At 51.7% G+C, this 26989-nt stretch overlaps 12 non-coding genes across 12 annotated transcripts; 10 read left to right on the top strand and 2 right to left on the bottom strand.

Annotated features, from left to right (window-relative positions):
• Positions 1 to 3174: 3174 nt before the first annotated feature.
• On the top strand, positions 3175 to 3247 carry trnat-ugu (transfer RNA threonine (anticodon UGU)). The gene has a single exon. It is a non-coding gene; the product is annotated as a tRNA-Thr (tRNA).
• Positions 3248 to 4305: 1058 nt separating this feature from the next.
• Positions 4306 to 4379, top strand: trnat-agu (transfer RNA threonine (anticodon AGU)). The gene has a single exon. It is a non-coding gene; the product is annotated as a tRNA-Thr (tRNA).
• A 2657-nt stretch (positions 4380 to 7036) lies between these two features.
• On the top strand, positions 7037 to 7109 carry trnat-agu (transfer RNA threonine (anticodon AGU)). The gene has a single exon. It is a non-coding gene; the product is annotated as a tRNA-Thr (tRNA).
• Positions 7110 to 8848: 1739 nt separating this feature from the next.
• Positions 8849 to 8921, top strand: trnat-cgu (transfer RNA threonine (anticodon CGU)). The gene has a single exon. It is a non-coding gene; the product is annotated as a tRNA-Thr (tRNA).
• A 3615-nt stretch (positions 8922 to 12536) lies between these two features.
• On the top strand, positions 12537 to 12612 carry trnap-ugg (transfer RNA proline (anticodon UGG)). The gene has a single exon. It is a non-coding gene; the product is annotated as a tRNA-Pro (tRNA).
• A 4170-nt stretch (positions 12613 to 16782) lies between these two features.
• trnat-ugu (transfer RNA threonine (anticodon UGU)) lies at positions 16783 to 16855 on the top strand. The gene has a single exon. It is a non-coding gene; the product is annotated as a tRNA-Thr (tRNA).
• A 3273-nt stretch (positions 16856 to 20128) lies between these two features.
• Positions 20129 to 20201, top strand: trnat-agu (transfer RNA threonine (anticodon AGU)). The gene has a single exon. It is a non-coding gene; the product is annotated as a tRNA-Thr (tRNA).
• Positions 20202 to 21702: 1501 nt separating this feature from the next.
• trnat-agu (transfer RNA threonine (anticodon AGU)) lies at positions 21703 to 21775 on the top strand. Its single transcript has one exon. It is a non-coding gene; the product is annotated as a tRNA-Thr (tRNA).
• An 874-nt stretch (positions 21776 to 22649) lies between these two features.
• Positions 22650 to 22722, top strand: trnat-agu (transfer RNA threonine (anticodon AGU)). Its single transcript has one exon. It is a non-coding gene; the product is annotated as a tRNA-Thr (tRNA).
• Positions 22723 to 24378: 1656 nt separating this feature from the next.
• Positions 24379 to 24451, bottom strand: trnat-agu (transfer RNA threonine (anticodon AGU)). Its single transcript has one exon. It is a non-coding gene; the product is annotated as a tRNA-Thr (tRNA).
• An 898-nt stretch (positions 24452 to 25349) lies between these two features.
• trnai-aau (transfer RNA isoleucine (anticodon AAU)) lies at positions 25350 to 25422 on the bottom strand. The gene has a single exon. It is a non-coding gene; the product is annotated as a tRNA-Ile (tRNA).
• Positions 25423 to 25776: 354 nt separating this feature from the next.
• trnat-ugu (transfer RNA threonine (anticodon UGU)) lies at positions 25777 to 25849 on the top strand. Its single transcript has one exon. It is a non-coding gene; the product is annotated as a tRNA-Thr (tRNA).
• Positions 25850 to 26989: the final 1140 nt, after the last annotated feature.

The following is a 26989-nucleotide window of genomic DNA, read 5'->3' as shown; positions in this document are numbered from 1 at the left end:
AAATTAGCTCAGTATTTAAATTCACCGTCAATTAACAGCAGCTTTAATTATAAATATTAAACAGCTCCGAGACCAACACTGGAACAACAGGCTCCACTCACACCCTTCCCCCTCTCCTCTTCTCGTCTCTCTTACACTCTCTCCCCTTCCAAATCTCTGCCACCCTTCCCCCTCACAACCCATTCGACATCTTTTTACCCCTCTCTCCCTTTCCCACTATCTCACTTTCCCCTTCTCTCACTCATTCCCCTCTCCCTCCTTCCCCTTCCCTTGTCACAGCCTCGCTCCTTCCCCCTCTCTCCCCTTCCCCCCTCTCTCACTCCTTCATCAGTAGTGGGGAAAATGTTGGAATCAATTATTAAGGATGAAATAGCAGCACAGTTGGAAAGCAGTGACAGGATCGGTCCAAGTCAGCATGGATTTATGAAAGGGAAATCATGCTTGACAAATCTTTTCGAATTTTTTGAGGATGTAACGAGCAGAGTGAACAAGGGAGAACCAGTGGATGTGGTGTATTTGGACTTTCAAAAGGCTTTTGATAAGGTCCCACACAAGAGATTGGTGTGCAAAATTAAAGCACATGGTATTGGGGGTAATGTACTGACGTGGATAGAGAACTGGTTGGCAGACAGGAAGCAGAGAGTCGAGATAAACAGGTCCTTTTCAGAATGGCAGGCAGTGACTAGTGGAGTGCCGCAGGGCTCAGTGCTGGGACCCCAGCTCTTTACAATATACATTAACGATTGAGATGAAAGAATTGAGTGTAATATCTCCAAGTTTGCAGATGACACTAAGCTGGGTGGCAGTATGAGCTGTGAGGAGGATGCTAAGAGGCTGCAGGGTGACTTGGACAGGTTAGGTGAGTGGGCAAATGCATGGCAGATGCAGTATAATGTGGATAATGTGAGGTTATCCACACTGGGGGCAAAACACGAAGACAGAATATTATCTGAATGGTGACACATTAGGAAAAGGGGAGGTGCAACGAGACCTGGGTGTCATGGTACATCAGTCATTGAAAGTTGGCATGCAGGTACAGCAGGCGGTGAAGAAGGCAAATGGTATGTTGGCCTTCATAGCGAGGGGATTTGAGTATAGGAGCAGGGAGGTCTTACTGCAGTTGTACAGGGCCTTGGTGAGGCCTCACCTGGAATATTGTGTTCAGTTTTGGTCTCCTAATCTGAGGAAGGACATTCTTGCTATTGAGGGAGTGCAGCGAAGGTTCACCAGACTGATTCCCGGGATGGCGGGACTGACATATGAGGCGAGACTGGAGCAACTGGGTCTTTATACACGGGAGTTTAGAAGGATGAGAGGAGATCTCATAGAAACGTATAAGATTCTGATGGGACGGGACAGGTTAGATGCGGTTAGAATGTTCCCGATCTTGGGGAAGTCCAGAACCAGGGGTCACAGTCTAAGGATAAGGGGTAAACCATTTAGGACTGAGATGAGGAGAAACTTCTTCACTCAGAGAGTGGTGAACCTGTGGAATTCCCTGCCGCAGAGAGTTGTTGATGCCAGTTCATTGGATATATTCAAGAGGGAGTTAGATGTGGCCCTTACGGCTAAAGGGATCAAGGGGTATGGAGAGAAAGCAGGAAAGGGGTACTGAGGGAATGTTCAGCCATGATTATATTGAATGGTGGTGCAGGCTCGAAGGGCCGAATGGCCCACTCCTGCACCTATTTTCTATATTTCTATGTTTCAATGTTTCTTCCCCCTCTCTCTCCCCTCCCCTTCTCTCTCACTCCTTCCCCCTCTATCTCCCCTCCCCCTCTCTCTCACTCCTTCCCCCTCTATCTCCCGTCCACTTCTCTCTCACTCCTTCCCCCTCTTCTCTCTCACTCCTTCCCCCTCTCTCTCCCCTCACCCTCTCTCTCCCCCTTCCACACTCTCCCTCCCCTTTCCCTCCCTCTCTTTCCCCTCCCCGCCACCTCTCTCCCCTTCCCCTCTCTCTTCCTCCCTGTCTCCACTTCCCTCCCCTCTCTCTAACTCCTTCCCCTCTCTCTCTCTCAGCTCTTTCCCCTCTCTCCCCTTCCCTTTCTCCTTTTACTCTCTCCCCATTCCTTCCCCTCTCTCTTTTCCCTTCCCCTCTCTTTCCTGCTCCTTCCCCTATCTTTCCCAGAGAAGGTGGTTCAAATCTCATTGGGGCCTATCCAAAATTAATTTAGTATTTAAATTCCCATCTCGAATTCATTATTCTCTCTTCAGCCTCTGCCTCTTCACTCCTCCACCCCGTCCCGGTTATCTCTTTCTTTTCAGATTCTCCGCTTCTCCCTCTCTCTCTCTCCTTCCCCTCTCCCTATCTCCCCTTCCATTCTCCCCCCTCGCTCTCTCACTCCTTCCCTCTCTCTCTCCTAAATCCCTTTTTTCCTTTCCCTCTCTCTCTCCCCTGCCCGTCTTTCTTCCTCCCTGTCTCCCCTTCCCCGTCTCTCTCCCTCACTTCCACTATCTCATTCCCCTTATCCTAGATCACTTTCCCCTCCCCCTTCTCTCTCTCCACTTCCCTTCTCTCTTCCTCCCTATCTCTCCTTCCCCCCTTTCTCACTCCTTCCCCTCACTCTCTCCCCTTCCCGCTATCTCACTTTCTCTGTGCCTCACTCATTCCCCTGGCCCTCCATCCCCTCCACATCTCCCTCTCTGTCTCCCCTCCCCCTCTCCCTCTCCCTCTCTCTCTCCCCACTCTCTCCCCTTCCCCCTCTGCCTTTTCACTCTCCCTTTCCCTCTCCCTCTTCCCTCCCCTCCCCCTCTTCCTCCTTTCTCTCTCTCTCTTTACCCTTTCTTTTCCGATTCTCCCCTTCTCTCCTCTCTCCCCTTACTTTCTCTCTCCCCTGCCTCCTCCCTCTCTCGCCTTCCCCTCTCTCTCGCTCCTTCCCCTCTCTCTCTCACTCCTTCCCCATTCTTTCCACTTCCCCCTCTCTATCACTCCTTCCCCTCTCTTTCCTGTCCCCCTCTTTCCGCTGCCCACTTTCACACTCCCTCTGCCTTTTCACTCTCCCTTTCCCTTTCCCGCCCCCTCTCTATCCTCCCCTCCCTCCCTCCCCTCCATCTCTCCACTTCCCCTCTCTCTTCCTCCCTGTCTCCCCTTGCCCCTCTCTCTCACTCCTTCCACTCTCTCTTTTCCCTTCCCCTCTCTTTCCTGCTCCTTCCCCTATCTTTTTTAGTGCAGGTGGCTCCATCGCTCAGGGGTTAGAGCACTGGTCTTGTAAACCAGGGGTCGTGAGTTCAAATCTCACTGGGGCCGACTCAAACTTAGCTCAGTATTTAAATTAACAAGGGCTTTAATTATAAATGTTAAACAGCTCTGAGACCGACCCTGGAACAACAGGCTTGACTCTCTCGCCCATCACGACCCATTCTACATCTTTTTCCCACTATCCCGCTTTCCCTGTCTCTCACTCATTCCCCTCTCCCCCTTTTCCCCTCCCAACGCCTCCCCTCAATCTCTCGCCAACCACTTCCTTCCCCCTCTCTCCCCTTCCCACTCTCCCTCTCCGCTCCCCTCTCTTTCCTCCCGTCTCTCCTCTCCCTCCTCTATCTCTCTCTTTTCCTTTTCCTTTCTGATTTTCCCCTTATCCCTCTCTCTCCCATTCCCCTGACTCTATCTCCCCTTCCATTCTCTTCCTCGCTCTCTCAAACCTTCCCTCTCTCTCCCCTTAACCTCTCATTCCCCTTTCCCTCTCTCTCTCTCTCTCTCCGCTCCGGCTTTCTCTCCCCTTCCCCATTCCTCTCTCTCCCATTCTCCCCTCTCTCTCACTCCTTCCACTCTCTCTTTTCCCTTCCCCTCTCTTTCCTGCTCCTTCCCCTACCTGTCCCAGAGCAGGTGACTCCATAGCTCAGGGGTTAGAGCACTGGCATGGTAAACCAGGGGTCGTGAGTTTAAGTCTCTTTGGGGTCTACTCAAATGAGCTCAGTATTTAAATTCACCGTCAATTAACAAGGGCTTTAATTATAAATATTAAACAGCTCTGAGACCAAACCTGGAACAACAGGCTCCCCTCACACCCTTCCAAATGTCTTTGTGCCTCTGTCTCCTTCCCCTCCCTCCTTTCTTTTTAGATTCTCCCCTTCTCCCTTTCTCTCTCCCCTGCCTCCTCCCTCTCTTGCCGACGCATCTCTCTCCCCTTCCCTATTCTCTCACTCCTTCCACACTCCCTCTCCGCTTCCCTTCCCTCTCTTTTCCCTCCACTCTCTCACTCCTTCCCCACTCTCTCCCCTTCCCCCTCTCTCTCACTCCTTCCACTCTCTCTTTTCCCTTCCCCTCTCTTTCCAGCTCCTTCCCCTGTCTTTTTCAGAGCAGGTGGCTCCATAGCTCAGGGGTTATAGCACTGGTCTAGTAAACCAGCGGTCCTGAGTTCAAATCTCACTGGGGTTCACTCAAAATTAGTTGAGTATTTAAATTTGCCGTCAATTAACAAGGGTTTTTATAAGTATTACAATATTAAACAGTTCTGAGACTGATCCCGGAACAAAAGGCTCACTTCTCGTCTTTCCCCCTTACCCATCGTGACCTGTTAGACATCTTTTTAGCTATCTCGCTTTCCCCATCTCTCACTCATTCATAGAAACACAAAAACATAGAAAATGGGAGCAGGAGCAGGCCATTCGGCCCTTCGAGCCTGCACCACCATTCAATATGATCATGGCTGATCCTCTATCCCAACACCATATTCCCGCTTTCTCCCCTTACCCCTTGATGCCTTTTGTGTCTAGAAATCTATCTGTCTCCCTCTTAAATATATTCAGTGACTTGGCCTCCACAGCCTTCACTCTCACTCATTCCTTCCCCTCTTCCTTTTAATTTTCTCCCCTCCTCTCTCTCGCCTCCCTCCCCTTCTTCCTGCCCTCCCCTGTCTCCACTCCCCTCCCTCCTCCCTTTCCCTCCTTCCCTCGCTCTCGCTCTCCCCTTCCCCATCAGACTCTCCCCCTCCCCACCTCTCCCATTCCCCCCTCTCTCTCCCATTCCCCCCCTCTCTCCCTTCTCCCTCTCTCCCCTTCCCCCGCTCTACCTTCCCCCCTTGAGAGACAGAGTGTGAAGGTGAGCGACAGAAAGAAAGAGAGACAGAGAGATTGGGACAGAGTGTGACTGAGTTGCCTTGGGATGTTTTACTACGTGAAAGACCCGATATATCGATGTTGAGAAGTGAATATTGAAGAGACGGAGGCAGGAGTCTGGGGGATGAGACACAATCTGAGCGTTTCACTGACCCCTCCTCATTCTTCAAACACACAGCACTAACTGGGGAATGACCCATACCCCACAGCAGGTGGCTCCATAGCTCAGGGGTTAGAGCCCTGTCTCGTTAAACCAGGGGTCGTGGGTTCAAATCTCACTGGGGCCTACTCAAAGTTAGCTCAGTATTTAAGTTCATTGTCAATTAACAGGAGCTTTAATTATAAATATTAAACAGCTCCAAGACTGATTCCCGGGATGACTGCACTGACATATGAGGAGAGACTGGATCAACTGGGCCTTTATTTATTTGAGTTTCGAAGGATGAGAGTGGATCTCAAAGAAACATACAAGATTCTGATGGGACTGGACAGGTTCGATGCGGGTCGATTGATCACGATGTTGGGGAAGTCCAGAATCAGGGGATACAGTTTTAGGATAAGGGGTAGGCCATTTAGGACTGAGATGAGGAGAAACTTCTTCACTCAGAGAGTTGTTAACCTGTGGAATTCCCTGCCGCAGAGAGTTGTTGAGGCCAGTTCATTGGATATATTCAAGAGGGAGTTAGATATGGCCCTTACGGCTAAAGGGATCAAAGGATATGGAGAGAAAGCAGGAAAGGGGTACTGAGGGAATGATCAACCATGATCTTATCGAATGGAGGTGCAGGCTCAAAGGGCCGAATGGCCTACTCCTGCACCTATTTTCTATATTTCTATGTTTCTTCTCCCTCTCTCTCCTCTCCCCCTCTCTCTCACTCCTTCCCCCTCTCTCTTCCCTCACACTCTCTCTCCTCTTCCACACTCTCTCTCCCCTTCCCCTCCCTCTCTTTCCCTTCCCCTCTCTCTCTTCCTTTCCCCTCTCTCTTCCTCCCTGTCTACACTTCCCTCCCCTCTCTTTCACTCCTTCCTCTCTCTCTAACTCCTTCCCCTCTCTCACTCTCTCTCCCCTCCCCCCCCCCCCTCTCCCCTTCCACTCTCTATCTCCCCTTCCCCCCCTCTCTCCCCTTCCACTCTCGATCTCCCCCTCTTCCCCTCTCTCCCCTTCCCGCTCTAATTTCATTCTCTTCCCTCTCTCTATCCACTCCCCCACTCTCTCAAAACCTCTGCCCTTTCTCTCTCCCATCCCCTCTCTTTCCTGCCCTCCTTCCCCATTCTCACTCTCTCTCCCTTTCCCCTCTCTCTTCCTCCCTATCTCCCCTTCCCCATCTCTCTCACTCCTTCCCCTTTCTCTCCCCTTAAGCTCTATCCCCTCCCCTCTCTCACACACCTTCCCCTCTCTCTCCCCCTTCCAAGTTTTCCACCCCTCTCTTTTCCCTGCCCCTCTTTCTTCCTCCCTCTGTCTCCCCTTCCCCTCTCACTCATTCCTTCCCCTCTTCCTTTTGATTTTCTCCCCTCCTCTCTCTCGCCAGCCTCTCCTTCTCCCTCGCCTCCCCTCTCTCCACTCCCCTCCCTCATCCCTTTCCCTCCTTCCCTCGCTCTCGCTCTCCCCTTTCCCATCAGACTCTCCCCCTCCCCACCTCTCCCATTGCCCCCTCTCTCTCCCATTCCCCCGCTCTCTCCCCTTCCCCCGCTCTACCTTCCCCCCTCGAGGGACAGAGTGAGAAGGTGAGAGACAGAAAGAAAGAGAGTGAGATTGAGAGAGACAGAGAGAAAGAGAGATTGAGGCAGAGTGTGACTGAGTTGCCTTGGGATGTTTTACTACGTGAAAGACCCGATATATCGATGTTGAGAGGTGAATATTGAAGAGACGGAGGCAGGAGTCTGGGGGATGAGACACAATCTGAGCGTTTCACTGACCCCTCCTCATTCTTCAAACACACAGCACTAACTGGGGGATGACCCACAGCCCAGAGCAGGTGGTTCCATAGCTCAGGGGTTAGAGCACTGGTCTAGTAAACCAGGAGTCGTGGGTTCAAATCTCACTGGGGCCTGCTCAGTATTTAAATTCACTGTCAATTAACAAGGACTTTAATTATAAATATTAAATCACTCTGAGACCAACCCTGGAACGACAGGCTTCTCTCTCTCTTTCTTCCCCATCACGACCAGTTCTACATCTTTTTATCCCTCTCTCCCTTTCCCGCTATCTCTCTTTCCACGTCCCTCATTCATCCCTCACACTCTCTCCCTCCTCCCTATCTGCTCCCCTCCCTTCTCTCACTTTTCCCTTTCATTTCAGATTCTCCCCTTCTCCCTCTCTCTAACCTTCCCCTTTCTCTCTCCCCTGCCTCATCCCTCACTCTCTTTCCCAACTTTCTCCTATTCCCGTCTCTCCCCTTCCCCCACTCTCTCTCACTCCTTCTACACCACTCCTCTGAACCTCTCTTTCACCTTCCCCAAATCCCTTCCCCACCCTCCCTCCCTCCCTTCCCCACTCTCTCACCTTCCCCTACCTCTCTTTCCCGATCTCCCTCTCTCTACCCTCCCTTTCTCTCTCCCCTGCCCCCTCCCTTGCTCTCCTGCCCCTCTCGCTCACTCCTTCCGCGATCTCTTTTCCCTTCCCCTCTCTCTCCCTCCATTCCACCCTCTCTCACCCCTTCCTCTCCCCCTCTTTCCCCTTCCCTCCTCTCACTGGGGCCGACTCAAAATTAGTTTAGTATTTAAATCCAGTCTGTCCAACCCCGTCAGAATTTTATACGTTTCAATCAGATCCCCTCTCATTCTTCTCAACTCCAGTGAATACAGGCCCAGTCGACCCAATCTCTCCTCATACCACAGTCCTGCCATCCCAGCAATCAGTCTGATGAACCTTCCCTGCATTCCTCTATGGCAAGTGTATCCTTCCCCTCTCTCACTCTCTCTCCCCTTCCCCCTCTCTCTCTCCTTCCCCCCTTCTCTCCCCTTCCACTCTCTATCTCCCCTTCCCCCTCTCTCTCCCCTTCCACTCTCGATCTCTCCCTCTTCCACTCTCTCCCCTTCCCGCTCTAATTTCATTCTCTTCCCTCTCTCTATCCACTCCCCCACTCTCTCAACCCCTCTGCTCTTTCTCTCTCCCGTCCCCTCTGTTTCCTGCCCTCCCTCCCCATCCCCATTCTCTCTCCCTTCCTGTCTCCCCTTCCCCATCTCTCTCACTCCTTCCCCTTTCTCTTCCCTTAAGCTCTATCCCCTCCCCTCTCTCACACACCTTCCCCTCTCTCTCACCCCCTTCCAAGCTTTCTCTCTGTCCATCCCCTCTCTCTCTTTCCCCTTCCCCCTCTCTCCCGTTCTTTATCTCTCTCCCCTTCCTCCCTCTCTCCCTCTCCCCCTCTCTCTCCCCTTCCACTCTCTGTCTTCCCGTCCCTTACCCCTCTTTCCCCTCCCCGTCTCTCTCTCCCCTTCCCACTCTCTGTCACTCCTTCCCACTCTCTGTCACTCCTTCCCCCTCTCTCCCCTTCACTCTCTATTTTAATTCTCTCCCCATTCCTTCCCCTCTCTCTCCTTCCTTCTCTATCATCCCTCTCTCTATCCCATCCCCTCTCTCCACTACCCACTCTCTCACCCCCTCTGCCTTTTCACTCTCCCTTTCCCTCTCCCGTCCCCTCTCCCACTCTCTCTCCCCAACACCCTCTCTCTTCCTCCCTGTACGCCCTTCCCCCGCCTCTCTCTCCTTCCCCTCTCTCTCACTCCTTCCACTCTCTCTTTTCCCTTGCCCTCTCTTTCCTGCTCCTTCCCCAATTTTCCCAGAATAGGTGGCTCCATAGTTCAGGGGTTGGAGCACTGGTCTCGTAAACCAGGGGTCGTGAGTTCAAATCTCACTGGGGCCTACTCAAAATTAGCTCCGTATTTAAATTCACTGTCAATTAACAAGAGCTTTAATTATAAATATTAAACAGCTCTGAGACCGACCCTGGAACAACAGGCTCCCCTCACACCCGACTCTCTCTCCCCTTCCAAATCACTCTCTGCCTCTATCCCACCTGCCCTCTTTTCAGATTCTCTCCCCTGCCTCCTCTCTCTTGCCTTCGCATCTCTCTCCCCTTCCCTATTCTCTCTCACTCCTTCCTCTCTTTCTTACTCCTTCCACTCTCTCTTTTCCCTGCTCCTTCCCCTGACTTTCCCAGGGCAGGTAGCTCCATAGCTCAGGGGTTAGAGCACTTGTCTAGTAACCCCAGGGTTGTGGGTTCAAATCTCACTGGGGCCTATTCAAAACTAGCTGAGTATTTCAATTAACTAGTGCTTTGTAAGTATTATGATATTAAACAATTCTGAGACCGACCCTGAAACAAAAGGCTCTCATCTTTCCGCCTTCCCCATCATGTCCTGTTGTACATCTTTTTCGGCAAGGAGACCAAAACTGTGCACAATACTCCAGGTGTGGTCTCACCAAGGCCCGATATAACTGGAGTAAGACATCCTTGCTCCTGTACTCAAACCCTTTTACAATGAAGGCCAACGTACCATTTGCCTTCCTAACTGCTTGCTGCACCTGCATGGCTGCTTTCAATGACTCTCCTCTCACCCTCTCTCCTTCCCCCTCTCCCCTTCCCCTCTCTCTCTCACTCCTTGCCCCTCTCCCCTTAACCTCTATTTTCCCTTTCCACACCTCTCTCTCCCCTGCCCCTCTTTCTTCCTCCCTCTCTCTCCCCTTCCCCTCTCACTCATTCCTTCCCCTCTTCCTTTTCATTTTCTCCCCTCCTCTCTCTCGCCTCCCTCTCCTTCTCCCTCGCCTCCCCTGTCTCCACTCCCCTCCCTCATCCCTTTCTCTGCTTCCCTCGCTCTCGCTCTCCCCTTTCCCATCAGACTCACCCCCTCCCCACCTCTCCAATTGCCCCCCTCTCTCTCCCATTCCCCCCCTCTCTCTCCCCTTCTCCCTCTCTCCCCATCCCCCGCTCTACCTTCCCCCCTCGAGGGACAGAGTGAGAAGGTGAGAGACAGAAAGAAAGAGAGTGAGATTGAGAGAGACAGAGATCCAGAGAGATTGGGACAGAGTGTGACTGAGTTGCCTTGGGATGTTTTACTACGTGAAAGACCCGATATATCGATGTTGAGAAGCGAATATTGAAGAGACGGAGGCAGGAGTCTGGGGGATGAGACACAATCTGAGCGTTTCATTGACCCCTCCTCATTCTTCAAACACACAGCACTAACTGGGGAATGACACAGCCCAGGGCAGGTGGTTCCATAGCTCAGGGGTTAGAGCACTGGTCAAGTAAACCAGGGGTCGTGGGTTCAAATTTCACTGGGGCCGACTCAAAATTAGCTCAATATTTAAATTCACTGTCAATTAACAAGATGTTTAATTATAAATATTAAATAGCAACAAGACCAACCCTGAAACTACAGGCTACACTCTCTCTCTCTTTCTTCCCCATCACGACCAGTTCGACATCTTTTTATCCCTCCCTCCCTTTCATGCTATCTCTCTTTCCACGTCTCTCATTCATCCTCCTCCCTCGCCTCACCCTCTCTCCCTCCTCCCTCTCTGCTCCCCTCACTCCTCTCTCTTTTCCCTTTCATTTCAGATTCTCCCCTTCTCCCCCTCTCTATCCTTCCCCTTTCCCTCTCCCCTGCCTCCTCCCTCACTCTCTTTCCCAACTTTCTCCCATTCCCGTCTCTCCCCTTCCCCCACTCTTTCTCACTCCTTCCACATCACTCCTCTTAACCTCTCTTGCACCTTCCCCAACTCCCTTCCCCACCCTCTCTCCCTCCCTTCCCCACTCTCTCGCCTTCCCCTACCTCTCTTTCCCCCTCTCCCTCTCTCTCCCCTCCCTTTCTCTCTCCCCTGCCCCCTCCCTAGTGGAGTGCCGCAGGGTTCAGTGCTGGGACCCCAGCTCTTTACAATATACATCAATGATTTGGATGAAGGAATTGAGTGTAATATCTCCAAGTTTGCAGATGACACTAAGCTGGGTGGCGGTGTGAGCTGTGAGGGGGACGCTAAGAGGCTGCAGGGTGACTTGGACAGGTTAGGTGAGTGGGCAAATGCATGGCAGATGCAGTATAATGTGGATAAATGTGAGGTTATCCACTTTGGGGGCAAAAACACGAAGACAGAATATTATCTGAATGGTGACAGATTAGGAAAAGGGGAGGTGCAACGAGACCTGGGTGTCATGGTACATCAGTCATTGAAAGTTGGCATGCAGGTACAGCAGGTGGTGAAGAAGGCAAATGGTATGTTGGCCTTCACAGTTAGGGGATTTGAGTATAGGAGCAGAGAGGTCTTACTGCAGTTGTACAGGGCCTTGGTGAGGCCACACCGGGAATATTGTGTTCAGTTTTGGTCTCCTAATCTGAGGAAGGACATTCTTGCTATTGAGGGAGTGCAGCGAAGGTTCACCAGACTGATTCCCGGGATGGCTGGACTGACATATGAGGAGAGACTGGAGCAACTGGGCCTTTATACACGGGAGTTTAGAAGGATGAGAGGGGATCTCATAAAAACGTATAAGATTCTGACGGGACTGGACAGGTTAGATGCGGTTAGAATGTTCCCGATGTTGGGGAAGTCCAGAACCAGGGGACAGAGTCTAAGGACAAGGGGTAGGCCATTTAGGACTGAGATAAGGAGAAACTTCTTCACTCAGAGAGTTGTTGACCTGTGGAATTCCCTGCCGCAGAGAGTTGTTGAGGCCAGTTCATTGGATATATTCAAGAAGGAGTTAGATATGCTAAGGGAATCAAGGGGAATGGAGAGAAAGCAGGAATGGGGTACTGAGATGAATGATCAACCATGATCTTATTGAATGGCAGTGCAGGCTCGAAGGGCCGAATGGCCCACTCCTGCACCTATTTCTATATTTCTATGTTTCTATGTTTCTTCTCCCTCTCTCTCCCCTCCCCCTCTCTCTCACTCCTTCCCCCTCTCTCTTCCCTCACACTCTCTCTCCCCTTCCACACTCTCTCTCCCATCCCCTCTCTCTTCCTCCCTGTCTCCACTTCCCTCCCCTCTCTCTCCCCTTCCTCTCTCTCTAACTCCTTCCCCTCTCTCTCTCACCTCTTTCCCCTCTCTCCCCTTCCCTTTCTACTATCACTCTCTCCCCATTCCTTCCCCTATCTCTCCTTCCTCCTCTATCTTCCCTCTCTCTCCTGTCCCCACTCTCCACTCCCCACTCTCTCCACCCTCGCTTCCACTCTCCCTTTCCCTCTCCCTCTTCCCTCCCCTCCCCTCCCCTCTCTTCCTCCTCTCTCTCTTTACCCTTTCTTTTCGGATTCTCCCCTTCTCCCTCTCTCTCCCCTTCCTTTCTCTCCCCCCTGCCCCTTCCTCTCTCTCCTGACCGTCTCTCCGCTTCCCCACTCTTTCTCTCCCCTTCCCCTCTCTCCTTTTCCCTCTCTCCCCTCGCCATCTCTTTCCCCTTCCCCCTCTCTCTCACTCCTTCCACTCTCTCTATTCCCTTCTCCCTCTCTTTCCTGTTCCTTCCCCTGTCTTTTCTAGAGCAGGTGACTCCATAGCTCAGGGGTTAGAGCACTGGTCTTGGAAACCAGTGGTCGTGAGTTCAAGTCTCACTGGCGCCTTCTTATAATTAATTTATTATTTAAATTCCCCTCTCTAATTCATTATTCTCTTTTCCGCCTCTGTCTCTACACTCTCCTGCCCCTCCAGGCTGCCTCTTTCTTTTCCGATTCTCTGCTTCCCACTCTCTCCCCTTCCCCTCTCTCTCCCCTTCCCCCTCTCTCCCCTTCCACTCTCCATCTCCCCTTCTGCCTCTCTCTCTCTTGCCCTCTCTCCCCTTCCCTCTCTAATTTCATTCTCTCCCCTCTCCTTCCTCCTCTATCTTCCCTCTCTCGATCCACTCCTCCGCGCTCTCAACCCCTCTGCCCCTTCCCTCTCCCGTCACCTCCTTTTCCTCCCCACCGCTCCCTCTCTCTCCCTTTCCCCTCTCCTCTTCCTCACTGCTTGCTGCACCTGCATGGCTGCTTTCAATGACTCTCCCCTCCAACTCTCTCCCCTTCCCCCTCTCTCCCGTTCCCCTCTCTCCCCTTCCCCTCTCTCCCCTTCCCCTCTCTCTCTCACTCCTTACCCCTCTCCCCATAACCTCTCTTTCCCCTTTCCCCCCTCTCTCTCCCCTGCCCCTCTTTCTTCCTCTCTCTCTTTCCCCTTCCCCTCTCTCCTTCTCCGTCCCCTGTATTTCCAACTCCTTACCCTCTCTCTCTCCTCTTCCCCCTCTCTCGCTTCCCTTCTCCCTATCTCTCTCCGTATTCTTCTCTCTCTCCCCTTCCCCTCTCGCTCACTCCTTTCCCTCTTCCTTTTCATTTTCTCCCCTCCTCTCTCTCGCCTCCCTCTCCTTCTCCCTCGCCTCCCCTGTCTCCACTCCCCTCCCTCATCCCTTTCCCTCTTTCCCTCGCTCTCGCTCTCCCCTTTCACATCAGACTCTCCCCCTCCCCACCTCTCCCATTTACCCCTCTCTCTCCCCTTCCCCTCTCTCCCCTTCCCCCGCTCTACCTTCCCCCCCTTGAGAGACAGAGTGTGAAGGTGAGAGACAGAAAGAAAGAGAGAGAGAGAGAGTGAGAGAGACAGTGAGATAGAGAGAAAGAGAGATTGAAGCAGAGTGTGACTGAGTTGCCTTGGGATGTTTTACGACGTGAAAGACCCGATATATCGATGTTGAGAGGCGAATATTGAAGAGACGGAGGCAGGAGTCTGGGGGATGAGACACAATCTGAGCGTTTCACTGACCCCTCCTCATTCTTCAAACACACAGCACTAACTGGGGAATGAACCACAGCCCAGGGCAGGTGGTTCCATAGCTCAGGGGTTAGAGCACTGGTCTAGTAAACCTGGGGTCGAGGGTTCAAATCTCACTGGGGCCTACACAAAATAAGCTCAGTATTTCAATTCACTGTCAATTCATAACAGCCTTTATCATAAATATTGAACAGCTCTGAGAATGACTGTAAAACAGCAGATTCTTTTCTCTCTTGCACTCTCTCCCTTCGCCATCACGACCCGTTCAACATCTTTTTCCCGCGATCTTGCTTTCCCCGTCTCTCACTCATTCCCCTCTCCCCTCCCTCGCCACACCCTCTCTCCTTCCCCCTCTCTCCCCTTCCCCTCTCTCTCACTCCCTCCCCCTCTCTCTCTCCTTCCACACACTCTCACCCCTTCCTCTCTTTCCCTTCCCCCCTTTCTCTCATTCCTTCCCTCTCTTGCTTTCCCCTTCCCCTCTCTCTCTCTCACCTATATCCCCTCTCTCCCCTTCCCTCTCGACTTTCATTCTCTCCGCACTCCTTCCCCTTTCTCTCCTCACTCCTCTATCTTCCCTCTCTCCCCTCCCCCTCTCTCCGCTACCCACTCTCTTCCCCCCTCTCTCCCCTTCCCCCTCTGGCTTTTCACTCTCGCTCTTCCCTCCCGTCCTGTCTCTTTCCTCCCCTCTCTTCATCCTCTCTCTCTCTCTTTTCCCTTTCTTTTTAGATTCTCGCCTTCCCATCTCTCTCCACTTCCCCTCTCTCTCCCTCCATTCCCCCCTCTCCCTCCCCTTCCTCTCCCTCTCTTTCCCCTTCCCTCCTCTCTCCCCCTCCCCCTCTCTCTCACTCCTTCCACTCTCTCTTTTCCCTTCCCCTCTCTTTCCTGCTCCTTCCCCTGTTTCTCCTGAAGTAGGTGGCTCCATAGCTCAGGGTTTAGAGCACTGGTCTAGTAAACCATGGGTCGTGAGTTCAAATCTCACTGTGGGCCTATTCAAAATTAACTTAGTATTTAATTTCATTGTTAATTAACAAGGGTTTCAATTATTAATATTATAACAGCTCCCAGATCAAACCTGGAACAACAAGCTCCCCTCTAATCGACACGTCTCTCTTACACTTTCTCTCCCCTTCCAAATCTCTCTCTCCCTTCCCCATCACAACCCGTTCTACATCTTTTTACCCCTCTCTCTCCCTTTCCCACTATCTCGCTTTCCCCATCTCTCACTCATTCCCCTCTCCCCCCGACCCCCTCCCTCGCCTTCCCCTCTCTCTCCCTTTCCCCTCTCTCTCCCCTTCTCCACTCTCTCTCTCCCCTCTCTCACTCCTTCCACTCTGTCTTTTCCCTTCCCCTCTCTTTCCTGCTCCTTCCCCTGTCTTTCCCAGAGCAGGTGGCTCCATGGCTCAGGGGTTAGAGCACTGTCCTAGTAAACCAGGGGTTGTGGGTTCAAATCTCACTGGGGTCTTCTCATAGTTAATTTTCTGGCATTGTATTCCTTAGCCCATTTGCTTAACCTATCTAAATCTCTTTGCAGCCTCTCTGTGTCCTCTGCACAACCCGCTTTCCCACTAATCTTTGTGTCATCTGCAAATTTTGTTACACTACACTCTGTCCCCTCTTCCAGGTCATCGATGTATATTGTAAACAGTTGTGGTCCCAGCACCGATCCCTGTGGCACACCACTAACCACCGATTTCCAACCCGAAAAGGACCCATTTATCCGACTCTCTGCTTTTTGTTCGCCAGCCAATTCTCTATCCATTCTAATACATTTCCTCTGACTCCGCGTACCTCTATCTTCTGCAGTAACCTTTTGTGTGGCACCTTATCGAATGCCTTTTGGAAATCTAAATACACCACATCCATCGGTACACCTCTATCCACCATGCTCGTTATATCCTCAAAGAATTCCAGTAAGTTAGTTAAACATGATTTCCCCTTCATGAATCCATGCTGCATCTGCTTGATTGCACTATTCCTATCTAGATGTCCCGCTATTTCTTCCTTAATGATAGTTTCAAGCATTTTCCCCAGTACAGATGTTAAACTAACCGGCCTTTTGTTACCTGCCTTTTGTCTGCGCCCTTTTTTAAACAGAGGCGTTACAAATGCTGCTTTCCAATCCGCTGGTACCTACCCAGAGTCCACTCTCTCTTTTCCCTTCCCCTCTCTTTCCTGCTCCTTCCCCTGTTGCTTTTAGTGTAGGTGGCTCCATAGGTCATGGTTAAAGTACTGGTTTTGTAAACCAAAGGTCATGAGTTCAAATCTCACTGGGCTTTTCGATAATTAATTTAATATTCAAATTCCCATCTCTTAATTCATTATTGCCTCTTCACTCCCCCACCCCCTGCTGGCTGTATCGTTCTTTTCAGATTCTCTCCTTCCCCCTCTCTCTCCCCTTCCACTCTTTATCTCCCCTTCCCACTCTCTCGCCCCTCCCCCTCTCTCTCCCCTTTCCACTCTCGATCTCCCCTTCCCCCTCTCTCTCCCCTTCCACTCTCTATCTCCGCTTCCCTCTCTCTCGCCCCTCCCCCCCTCTCTCCCCTTTCCACTCTCGATCTCCCCTTCCCACTCTCGATCTCCCCTTCCCCCTCTCTCTCCCCTTCCACTCTCTATCTCCCCTTCCCTCTCTCTCTCCCCTTCGACACTCTATTTCCCTTCCCCCTCTCTCTATCTCCCCTTCCCCCTCTCTCTCCCCTTTCCACTCTCTCTCCCCTTGCCCCCCATCTCTGCCTTCCCTTCCTTCTCTAATTTCATTCTCTCCCCTCTCCTTCCTCCTCTATCTTCCCTCTCTCTATCCACTCCCCCACTCTCTCAACCCCTCTGCCCTTTCCCTCTCCCAGCCCCTCTCTTTCCTTCCCTCCCCACCTCCACTTTTTCTCCCTTTCCCCTCTCTTTTCCTCACTGTCTCCCCTTCCCCCTCTCTCTCTCACTCCTTCCACTCTCTCTTTTCCCTTCCCCTCTCTTTTCCTGCTCCTTCCCCTATCTTTCCCAGAGCAGGTGGCTCCATAGCTCAGGGGTTAGAGCACTGGTCTTGTAAACCAGGGGTCGTGGGTTCAAATCTCACTGGGGCCTATTCAAAGTTAGTTTAGTATTTAAATACTTGTCTTTCATTTATTATCCACTATCTTTCACCTTTCTGCCGCATCACTTTCCCACTCCATCTTTCTTTTGCCATTCATTTCCCCTTCTCCATCTCTCTCCTTCCCATTTCTCCTCTTCCCTTCTCTTCCCCATTCCACACTCTCTCTGTCCCTTCCCTCTCTTTCCCCACCCCCTTTCTCTCTCCTCTTTCTCCCGATCTCCTCTTCCCCCTCTCTCTTTCCCCTTCCCCTCTCTTTCTGACTCATTCCCCTCTCTCTCCCTCACTTCCACTATCTCATTCCCCTTATCCGAGATCTCTTTCCCCTCCCCCTTCTCTCTCTCCACTTCCCCTCTCTCTTCCTCCCTGTCTCTCATTCCCCCCTTTCTCACTCCTTCCCCTCACTCTCTCCCCTTCCCGCTATCTCACTTTCCCCGTACGTCACTCATTCCCCTCGCCCTCCATCCCCTCCACATCTCCCTCTCTCTCTCCCCTTCCCACCACTCTCTCTCCGCCCTCTCTCCCCTTCCCCCTCTGCCTTTTCCCTCTCCCTCTTCCCTCCCCTCCCCCTCTTTCTCCTCTCTCTCTCTCTCTTTACTCTTTATTTTTGGATTCTCCCCTTCTCCCTCTCTCTCCCCTTCCCGTCTCTGTCCCCTGCCTCATCCCTCTCTCCCCTTCCCCTCTCTCTCAGTCCTCTTAACCTCTCTTTCACTTTCCCCACCTCCCTCACTCCTTCGCCTCTCTTGGTCTCTTCCACACTCTCTCTCCCCTTCACCTCCCTCTCTTTCCCCTTCCACTCTCTCCCCGTCCATTTCTTACTCTCCCCTTCCGTTCTCACCCATTATCCTCTCTCCCTCTCCCCTTCCCTCTCTCCCCTTCCCCTCTCTCTCTCTCTCTCCCCTTCACCTCTCTCTCTCTCCCCTAATCCCTCTCTCTCCCCTTCCCCTCTCTCTCTCTAGTCCCTTCCTCTCTCTCTCTCTCTCTCTCTCTCTCTCTCTCCCATTCCCCTCTCTCTCTCTCTCTCCTTCCCCTCTCTCTCTTTCCCCTTCCCCCTCACTCTCTCTCTCCTTTCCCTCCCTCTCTTTCCCCTTCCCTCTCCCTCTCCCTCTCCTCCCTCTTTCTCCCCTTCCCCTCTCTCTCCCCTTCCCCTCTCTCTCTCTCTCTCCTTCCCCTCCCTCCCTCTCTCTCTCTCTCTCTCCTTCCCCTCCTTCTCTCTCCCCTTCCCCCCACTCTCTCTCTCCTTCCCCTCTCTCTCTCTCCCCTCCCCCTCTCTCTTCCTCCCTGTTTCCACTTCCCTCCCCTCTCTTTCACTCCTTCCTCTCTCTCTCTCTCACCTCGTTCCCCTTTCTCCCATTCCCTTTCTACTTTCACTCTCTCCCTACTCCTTCCCCTCTCTCTCCTTCCTCCTCTATCTTCCCTCTCTCTCCTGTTCCCACTCTCCACTACCCACTCTTCCCAATCTTTCTCCCCTTCCCCTCTCTCTCACTCCTTCCACGCTCTCTTTTCCCTTCCCGTCTCTTTCCTGCTCCTTCCCCTGTCTCTTCCAACAGCAGGTGGCTCCATAGCTCAGGGGTTAGAACACTGGTCTAGTAAACCAGGGGTAGTGGGTTCAAATCTTACATTGACCTACTCAGAATTTAAGTTAACGAGGGCTTTAATTATAAATATTAAACAATTGAGACCAACCCTGGAACAACAAGCTCTTCTCTCCTCTTCTCTTCTCTCTGACACTCTCTCTCCCTTCTCCATGAAGACGCATTCTACATCTTTTTTCCTGCTATTTCGCTTTCCCCGTCTCTCACTGATTCCCCTCTCCCCCTTCCCCCTCCCTCACCTCTCTCTCTCCCCTTCCCCTCTCTCTCACTCCTTCTCCCTCTTTCTATCTTTCTACACTCTCTCTCCCCTTCCTCTCTTTCCATTTCCCCCTTTCTCTCACTCATTCCCTCTCTCGCTTTCCCCTTCCCCCCTCTCTCTCACCTATTTCCCCTCTCGCCCTTTCATTCTCTCCACACTCCTTCCTCCTCTATCTTCCCTCTCTCCGCTATCCACTCTCTCCCCCCTCTCTCCCCTTCCCCCTCTGCTTTTTCACTCTCCCTCTTCCCTCCCCTCCTGTCTCTTTCCTCCCCTCTCTTCCTCCTCTCTCTCTCTCTTTTCCCTTTCTTTTTAGATTCTCCCCTTCCCCTCTCTCTCCCTCCATTCCACCCTCTCTCTCCCCTTCGTCCTCCCCTCTTTCCTCTTCCGTCCCCTCTCCCCTTCCCCTCTCTCTCACTCCTTCCACTCTCTCTTTTCCCTTCCCCTCTCTTTCCTGCTCCTTCCCCTGTTTTTCCCAGAGCAGGTGGCTCCATAGCTCAGCGGTTAGAGCACCCGTCTCTCATTCATTATCCTCTCCCTCACTCACTCTCTTCTGCCTCTGCCTCTTCATTCACTCACTCACTCCCTCTCTGCTCCCCTCCCTCCTCTCTCTTTTCCCTTTCATTTCAGATTCTCCCCTTCTCCCTCTCTCTATTCTTCCCCTTTCTCTCTCCCCTGCCTCCTCCCTCACTCTCTTTCCCAACTTTTTCCCATTCCCGTCTCTCCCCTTCCCCCACTCTCTCACTCCTTCTACATCACTCCTCTTAATCTCTCTTTCACCTTCCCCAACTCCCTTCCCCACTCTCTCGCCTTCCCCTACCTCTCTTTCCCCCTCTCCCTCTCTCTCCCCTCCCTTTCTCTCTCCCCTGCCCCCTCCATGCTCTCCTGCCCCTCTCGCACACTCCTTCTGCGATCTCTTTTCCCTTCCCCTCTCTTTCCTGCTCCTTCCCCTGTCTTTCTCAGAGCAGGTGACTCCATAGCTCAGGGGTTAGAGCACTGGTCTTAGAAACCACGGGTTGTGGGTTTAAATCTCACTGGGGCCAACTCAAAATTAGATCAGTATTCTAATACATGTCTCTCATTCATTATCCTTACCCCTACCCACTATCTTCTCCCTTTCTGCTGCAGACCTCTCTCTCTCTATCCCCAGTCTCTTCACTTCTCATTCCGTTTCTGTTTTCCTTCTCTCTCTCTATCCCCTCCCCCCTCTCACCGCGACCCACTCTCTCACCCCCTCTGCCTTTTCACTCTCCCGTCCCCTCTCTTTCCTCCCCTCCCTCCCCTCCCCCACTCTCTCTCCTCATCCCCTCTCTCTTCCCCCCGTCCGCCCTTCCCCCTCTCTCTCACTCCTTCCACTCACTCTTTTCCCTTCCCCTCTCTTTCCTGCCCCTTTTCCAGTCTTTCCCAAAACAGGTGGCTCCATAGCTCAGGGGTTAGAGCACTGTTCTAGTAAACCAGGGGTCGTGGGTTCAAATCTCACTGGGGCCTACTCAAAATTAGCTCAGTATTTAAATTGACCAGGGCTTTAATTATAAATATTAAACAGCTCCGAGACCGACCCAGGAATAACAGCTTCCACTCACACACTGCACCCCCACCCCCCCTGTCTCTCTTGCACTTTCTCTCCACTTGGAAATCTCTCTCTCCCTTCCCCATCATGGCCTGTTCTACATCTTTTTACTCCTCTATCCCTTTCCCACAATCTCGCTTTCCCCATCTCTCACTCTGTTGTGTATCTGTAAAGCATGCACTCCCATGTTCCGCCACCAGGGAGCTCATCCCCTGAAGTCCCAAGGGATCCCAGCATCGAAGGGCCGAATGGCCTACTCCTGCACCTATTTTCGATATTTCTATGTTTCAATGTTTCTTCCCCCTCTCTCTCCCCTCCCGCTCTCTCTCACTCCTTCCCTCTCTCTCTCTCCCCTGCCCGTCTTTCTCCCTCCCTGTCTCCCCTTTCCCCTCTCTCTCTCCCCTCCCCCTCTCTTTCCGACTCTTTCCCCTCTCTCTCCCTCACTTCCACTATCTCATTCCCCTTATCCTAGATCTCTTTCCCCTCCCCCTTCTCTCTCTCCAGTTCCCCTCTCTCTTTTTCCCTGTCTCTCTGTCATATATGTAACCTCCATGTAACACCACTGCAATACTGACGGGATGGGACGGGACGGGGGAGATGTGGGAAGAATGTTCCCGATGTTGGGGAAGTCCAGAACCAGGGGACAGAGTCTAAGGATAAAGGGTAGGCCATTTAGGACGGAGAAACTTCTTCAGTCAGAGAGTTGTTAACCTGTGGAATTCACTGCCGCAGAGAGTTGTTGAGGCCAGTTCATTGGATATATTCAAGAGGGAGTTAGATATGCTAAGGGAATCAAGGGGTATGGAGAGAAAGCAGGAAAGGGATACTGAGGGAATGATCAGCCATGATCTTATTGAATGGTGGTGCAGGCTCGAATGGCCGAATGGCCTACTCCTGCACCTATTTTCTATATTTCTATGTTTCAATGTTTCTTCCCCCTCTCTCTCCCCTCCCCCTCTCTCTCACTCCTTCCCCCTCTCTCTCCCCTCACCCTCTCTCTCCCCTCACACTCTCTCTTTCTCCCTGTCTCCACTTCCCTCCCCTCTCTCCCCTTCCTCTCTCTCTAACTCCTTCCCCTCTCTCTCTCACTTCTTTCCCCTCGCTCCCCTTCCCTTTCTACCTTCACTCTCTCCCCATTCCTTCCCCTCTCTCTCCTTCCTCCTCTATCTTCCCTCTCTCTCCTGTCCCCACTCTCCACTCCCCACTCTCTCCACCCTCTCTTCCCTTCCCCTTCTGCCTTTTCACTCTCCCTTTCCCTCTCCCTCTTCCCTCCCCTCCCTTTTCCCTTTCTGTTTACATTCTCCCCTTCTCTCTCTCCCCTCCCTCTCTCTCCCCTTCCCCTCTCTCTCCCTCCTTCCACTCTCACTTTTCCCATCCCCTCTCTTTCCTGCTCCTTCCCCTGTGTTTCATTGAGCAGGTGGCTCCATAACTCAGGGGTTAGAGCACTGGTCCAGTAAACCTGGGGTCGTGAGTTCAAATCTCACTGGGGCCTACTGAAAATTAGTTTAGTATTTAAATTCACCGTCAATTAACAAGGGCTTTAATTATAAATATTAAACAGCTCCGAGACCAACCCTGGAACAACAGGCTCCACTCTCATCTTCTCATCTCTCGATCCTTTCCCCATCACGACCCGTTCTACATCTTTTTACTCCTCTATCCCTTTCCCACTATCTCGCTTTCCTCATCTCTCACTCTGTTGTGTATCTGTAAAGCATGTACTCCCATGTTCCACCACCAGGGAGCTCATCCCCTGAAGTCCCAAGGGATTCCATTGGGAGCACTGTGTATAAGCCGCCCCTAAGGCCTGTTCCTCACTCTGGAGAGTCTTAATAAAGACTGAGGTCACTGTTACTGTAACCTCCCTGTGTGCAGTCTCATCTGTGTTAGGAACACAATACACTCAGTCCCCTCTCTGTCACTCCATCCTCTCCCCCCTCTCTCTGTCTCCCCTCCCCCTCTTTCCACTACCCACTCTCACCCCCTCTCTTCCCTTCCCACTCTGCCTTCTCCCTCTCCCTTTCCCTCTCCCTCTTACCTCCCCGCCCCCCTCTTCCTCCTCTCTCTCTTTACCCTTTCTTTTCGGATTCTCCCCTTCTCCCTCTCTCTCCCCTTCCTTTCTCTCTCCCCTGCCCCTCCCTCTCTCTCCTGACTGTCTCTCCCCTTCCTCACTCTTTCTCTCCCCTTCCCCTCTCTCTCCCCATCACCTTTCTCTCTCACTCATTCGCCTATTTCCCTTCCCACCTCTCTCTCTCTCCCCTTCCCATCTCTCTCTCTCCCCTTCCCCCTCGCTCTCACTCATTCCACTCTCTCTTTTCCATTCCCCTCTCTTTCCTGCTCCTTCCCCTGTCTTTCTTGGAGCAGATGGCTCCATTGCTCAGGGGTTGGAGCACTGGTTTAGTAAACCAGGGGTCGTGGGTTCAAATCTCACTGGGGCCTACTCAAAATTATTTAAATATCTGTCTCTCATTCACTATCCTCTCACTACACCACTCTGTGCGAAATTAGTCTCATGCTCCATTTCCTGACTCTCTTGCTGACACCCCTCATTCCTCCGCCCATTCCACAATCCCTCTCTTTCGCTTTGACTGGTTAGACTGATATCAGTAGTGGGGAAAATGTTGGAATGAACCATTAAGATTGAAATAGCAGTGCATTCGGAAAGCAGTGACAGGATCGGTCCAAGTCAGCATGGATTTATGAAAGGAAAATCATGCTTGAAAGGGAAATCATGCTTGATGAATCTTCTGGAATTTTTTGAGGATGTAACTAGTAGAGTGGACAAGGGAGAACCAGTGGATGTGGTGTATTTGGACTTTCAAAAGGCTTTTGACAAGGTCACACACAAGAGATTGGTGTGCAAAATTAAAGCGCATGGTATTGGGGGTAATGTACTGACGTGGATAGAGAACTGGTTGGCAAACAGGAAGCAGAGAGTCGGGATAAATGGGTCCTTTTCAGAATGGCAGGCAGTGACTCGTGGAGTGCCGCAGGGCTCAGTGCTGGGACCCCAGCTCTTTACAATATACATTACGATTTAGATGAAGGGATTGAGTGTAATATCTCCAAGTTTGCAGATGACACTAAACTGGCTGGCGGTGTGAGCTGTGAGGAGGATGCTAAGAGGCTGCAGGATGACTCAAAATTAGCTCAGTATTTAAATTGACCGTCAATCAACAAGGGATTTAATTATATGTATTAAACAGCTCCGAGACTGACCCTGGAACAACAGGCTACACTCTCTCTCCATTTCCAAATCTCTCTCTTTCTTCCCCAGTTCTGCATCTTTTTACCCCTCTCTCCCTTTCCCGCGATCTCTCTTTCCACGTCTCTCACTCATTCCCCTCTCCCCCCTTCCCCCTCCCTCGCCTCACCCTCCCTCCCTCCTCCCTCTCTGCTCCCCTCCCTCCTCTCTCTTTTCCCTTTCATTTCAGATTCTCCCCCCCCGCTCTCTCTCACTCCTTCCCCATCACTCATCTTCACCTCTCTTTCACCTTTCTCAACTCCCTTCCCCATTGTCATGTGTCTTACATTATTATATATAACTGTATCCTAACATGCTACACACGATTGTAATAAGATATGACCTGTAACCACCAGCATACCTTACCACCAGGGGTGCACTTGCAAGGGACAGGTATACAAGGACAGGTCTCAGGCAAGTGCAGCATTCCAGAGCTGTGATAGAAAGGTGCAGGTCCAGAGTGACCTTAACTTCACTACACGCCTCGTGTGAATCTGTACTGAGGGGACAGGACTTTACAGAGATAAGGGAAGGGGAAAGAGAGGGGAAGGGGAAGGAGTAAGAGAGTGAGGAAAGGGGAGAGACGGGAATGGGAGAAAGTTGGGAAAGAGAGAGGGAGGAGAGGAGAGAATCTGAAATGAAAAGGAAAAGTGAGGGGAGCGGAGAGAGAGAGGGTGAGGCGAGGTTGGGGGAAGGGGGGAGAGGGGAATGAGTGAGAGACAGGGAAAAAGATGTGGAACATGTCGTGATGGGAAAACAAGCTTGTTATTCCAGGGTCAGTTGCAGAGTTGTTTAATATTTATAACCTTTGTTAATTGATGGTGAATTTAAATACTGAGCTAATTACAAATAGGCCCCAGTAAGATTTGAACTCACAACCCCTGGTTTACTAGACCAGTGCTCTAACCCCTGAGCTATGGAGCCACCTGCTTTGGGCAAGACAGTGGAAGGAGCAGGAAAGAGAGAGGAAGGGAAAAGAGAGAGTGGAATGAGTGAGAGATAGGGGGAAGGAGTGAGAGAGAGTGGGGAAGGGGAGAGAGAGTGGGGGAAGGAGTGAGAGAGGGAAGGGGAGAGAGAGGGAATGAGTGAGAGAGAGAGAGAGAGGGGAAGGGGAGAGAGAGGGAATGAGTGAGAGAGTGTGGGAAGGAGTGTGAGAGAGTGGGGAAGGGGAGAGAGAGTGTGGAACGGAGGGAGAGAGGGAAGGGGAGAGAGAGGGAATGAGTGAGAGAGAGAGAGAGGGGAAGGGGAGAGAGATGTGAAGACAAAAGAGCGAGGGAGGAGGCAGGGGCGAGAGAAAGGAAGGGGAGAGAGGGGGAGAAGGGGAAAATCTGAAAAGAAAGGGAAAACAGAGCGAGAGAGGAGAGAGGGGTGGGAGGGGAGGAAAGAGAGAGTGAAAAGGCAGAGAGGGAAGGAGCGAGAGGAGAGAGAGTAGGTAGTAGAGAGAAGGGGAGGGGAGAGAGAGAGAAGATAGAGGAGGAACGAGAGAGAGGGGAAGTCGAGAGAGAATGAAAGTCGAGAGGGAAGGGGAGAGAGGGGAACGAGAGAGAGAGGAAGGAGTGAGAGAGAGGGGGGAAGATTGGGGAAGGGGAGATTGAGGGGGAAGAGGAGAGAGAGGGGGAAGGGGAGAGAGGTGAAGAGAGGGGAATGAGTGAGAGACGGGGAAAGCGAGATTGCAGGAAAGGGAGAGAGAGGTAAAAAGATGTAGAATGGGGAACAGAGAGAGAAGCCTTTTGTATGACAGTCAGTCTCAGAGGTGTTTAATATTCATAATTAAACCCCTTGTTAATTGACAGTGAACTTCAATACTAAGCTAATTTTGAGTAGGCTGCAGTGGGATTTGAACCCACGATCCGTGGTTTATTAGACCAGTGCTCTGACCCCTGAGCTATGGAACCACCTGCCTTGGGCTGTGGGTCATTCCCCAGTTAGTGCTGTGTGTTTGAAGAATGAGGAGGGGTCAGTGAAACGCTCAGATTGTGTCTCATCCCCCAGACTCCTGCCTCCGTCTCTTCAATATTCGCCTCTCAACATCGATATATCGGGTCTTTCACGTAGTAAAACATCCCAAGGCAACTCACTCACTCCTTCCCCTCTCTCTCACTCCTTCCATTCTTTCTCCCTTTCCCCCAATCTCACTCCTTCTCCACTCTCTCCCCTTCCCCCCTCCCCCCTCTCTCTCACTCCTACCACTCTCTCTTTTCCCTTCCCCTCTCTTTCCTGCTCCTTCCACTGTTTTTTTCTGAACAGGTGGCTCCATAACTCCGGGGTTAGAGCACTGGTCTTGTAAACCAGGGGTCGTGAGTTCAAATCTCACTGGGGCCAATTAAAATTAACTTAGCATTTAAATTCACTGTCAATTGACAAGGGTGTGGAAGTGTTAGAATATTATAACAGTTCAAAGACCAACCCTGGACCAAACAGTTTCTTTCCAGCTTCCCCATCATGTCCTGTTGGACATCTTTTTAGTTATCTCGCTTTACCCGTCTCTCACTCATTCATCGAAACATAGAAAATAGGAGCAGGAGTAGGCCATTCGGCCCTTCGAGCCTGCACCACCATTCAATAAGATCAAGGCTGATCATTCACCTCAGTACCCCTTTCCTGCTTTCTCTCCATACCCCTTGATGCCTTTTGTATCTAGAAATCTATCTGTCTCCCTCTTAAATATATTCAGTGACTTGTCCTCCACAGCCTTCTGTGGTAGAGAATTCCACAGGTTCACCTCCCTCTGAGTGAAAACATTTCTCCTCATCTCGCTCCTAAATTTCCTACCCCGTATCCTGAGACTGTGTGACCCCTTGTTCCCGGGGAAACATCCTCCCCACATCCAGTCTGTCCAACCCCGTCAGAATTTTATACGTTTCAATCAGATCCCCTCTCATTCTTCTCAACTCCAGTGAATACAGGCCCAGTCGACCCAATCTCTCCTCATACCACAGTCCTGCCATCCCAGGAATCAGTCTGGTGAACCTTCGCTGCACTCCCTCTATGGCAAGTGTATCCTTCCTTAAGTAAGGAGACCAAAACTGTACACAATACTCCAGGTGTGGTCTCACCAAGGCCCTGTATAACTGGAGTAAGACATCCTTGCTCCTGTACTCAAACTCTCTTGCAATGAAGGCCAACGTACCATTTGCCTTCCTAACTGCTTGCTGCACCTGCATGGCTGCTTTCAATGACTCTCCACTCACCCTCTCTCTTCACCCTCTCTCCCCTTCCCTCTCTCTCTCACTCCTTACCCCTCTCCCCTTAACCTCTCTTTTCCCTTTCCACCCCTCTCTCTCCCCTTCCCCTCTCACTCATTCCTTCCCCTCTTCCTTTTCATTTTCTCACCTCCTCTCTCTCGCCTCTCTCTCCTTCTCCCTCGCCTCCCCTGTCTCCACTCCCCTCCCTCATCCCTTTCCCTCCTTCCCTCGCTCTCGCTCTCCCCTTTCCCATCAGATTCACACCCTCCCCACCTCT

This window comes from Pristiophorus japonicus, unplaced genomic scaffold (assembly GCF_044704955.1).
Source record: "Pristiophorus japonicus isolate sPriJap1 unplaced genomic scaffold, sPriJap1.hap1 HAP1_SCAFFOLD_592, whole genome shotgun sequence".
In the NCBI taxonomy this organism is placed as follows: Eukaryota; Metazoa; Chordata; class Chondrichthyes; family Pristiophoridae; genus Pristiophorus; species Pristiophorus japonicus.
Note: the sequence above shows the minus strand (reverse complement) of the source record. Positions and strands in the feature narration are given on the sequence as shown.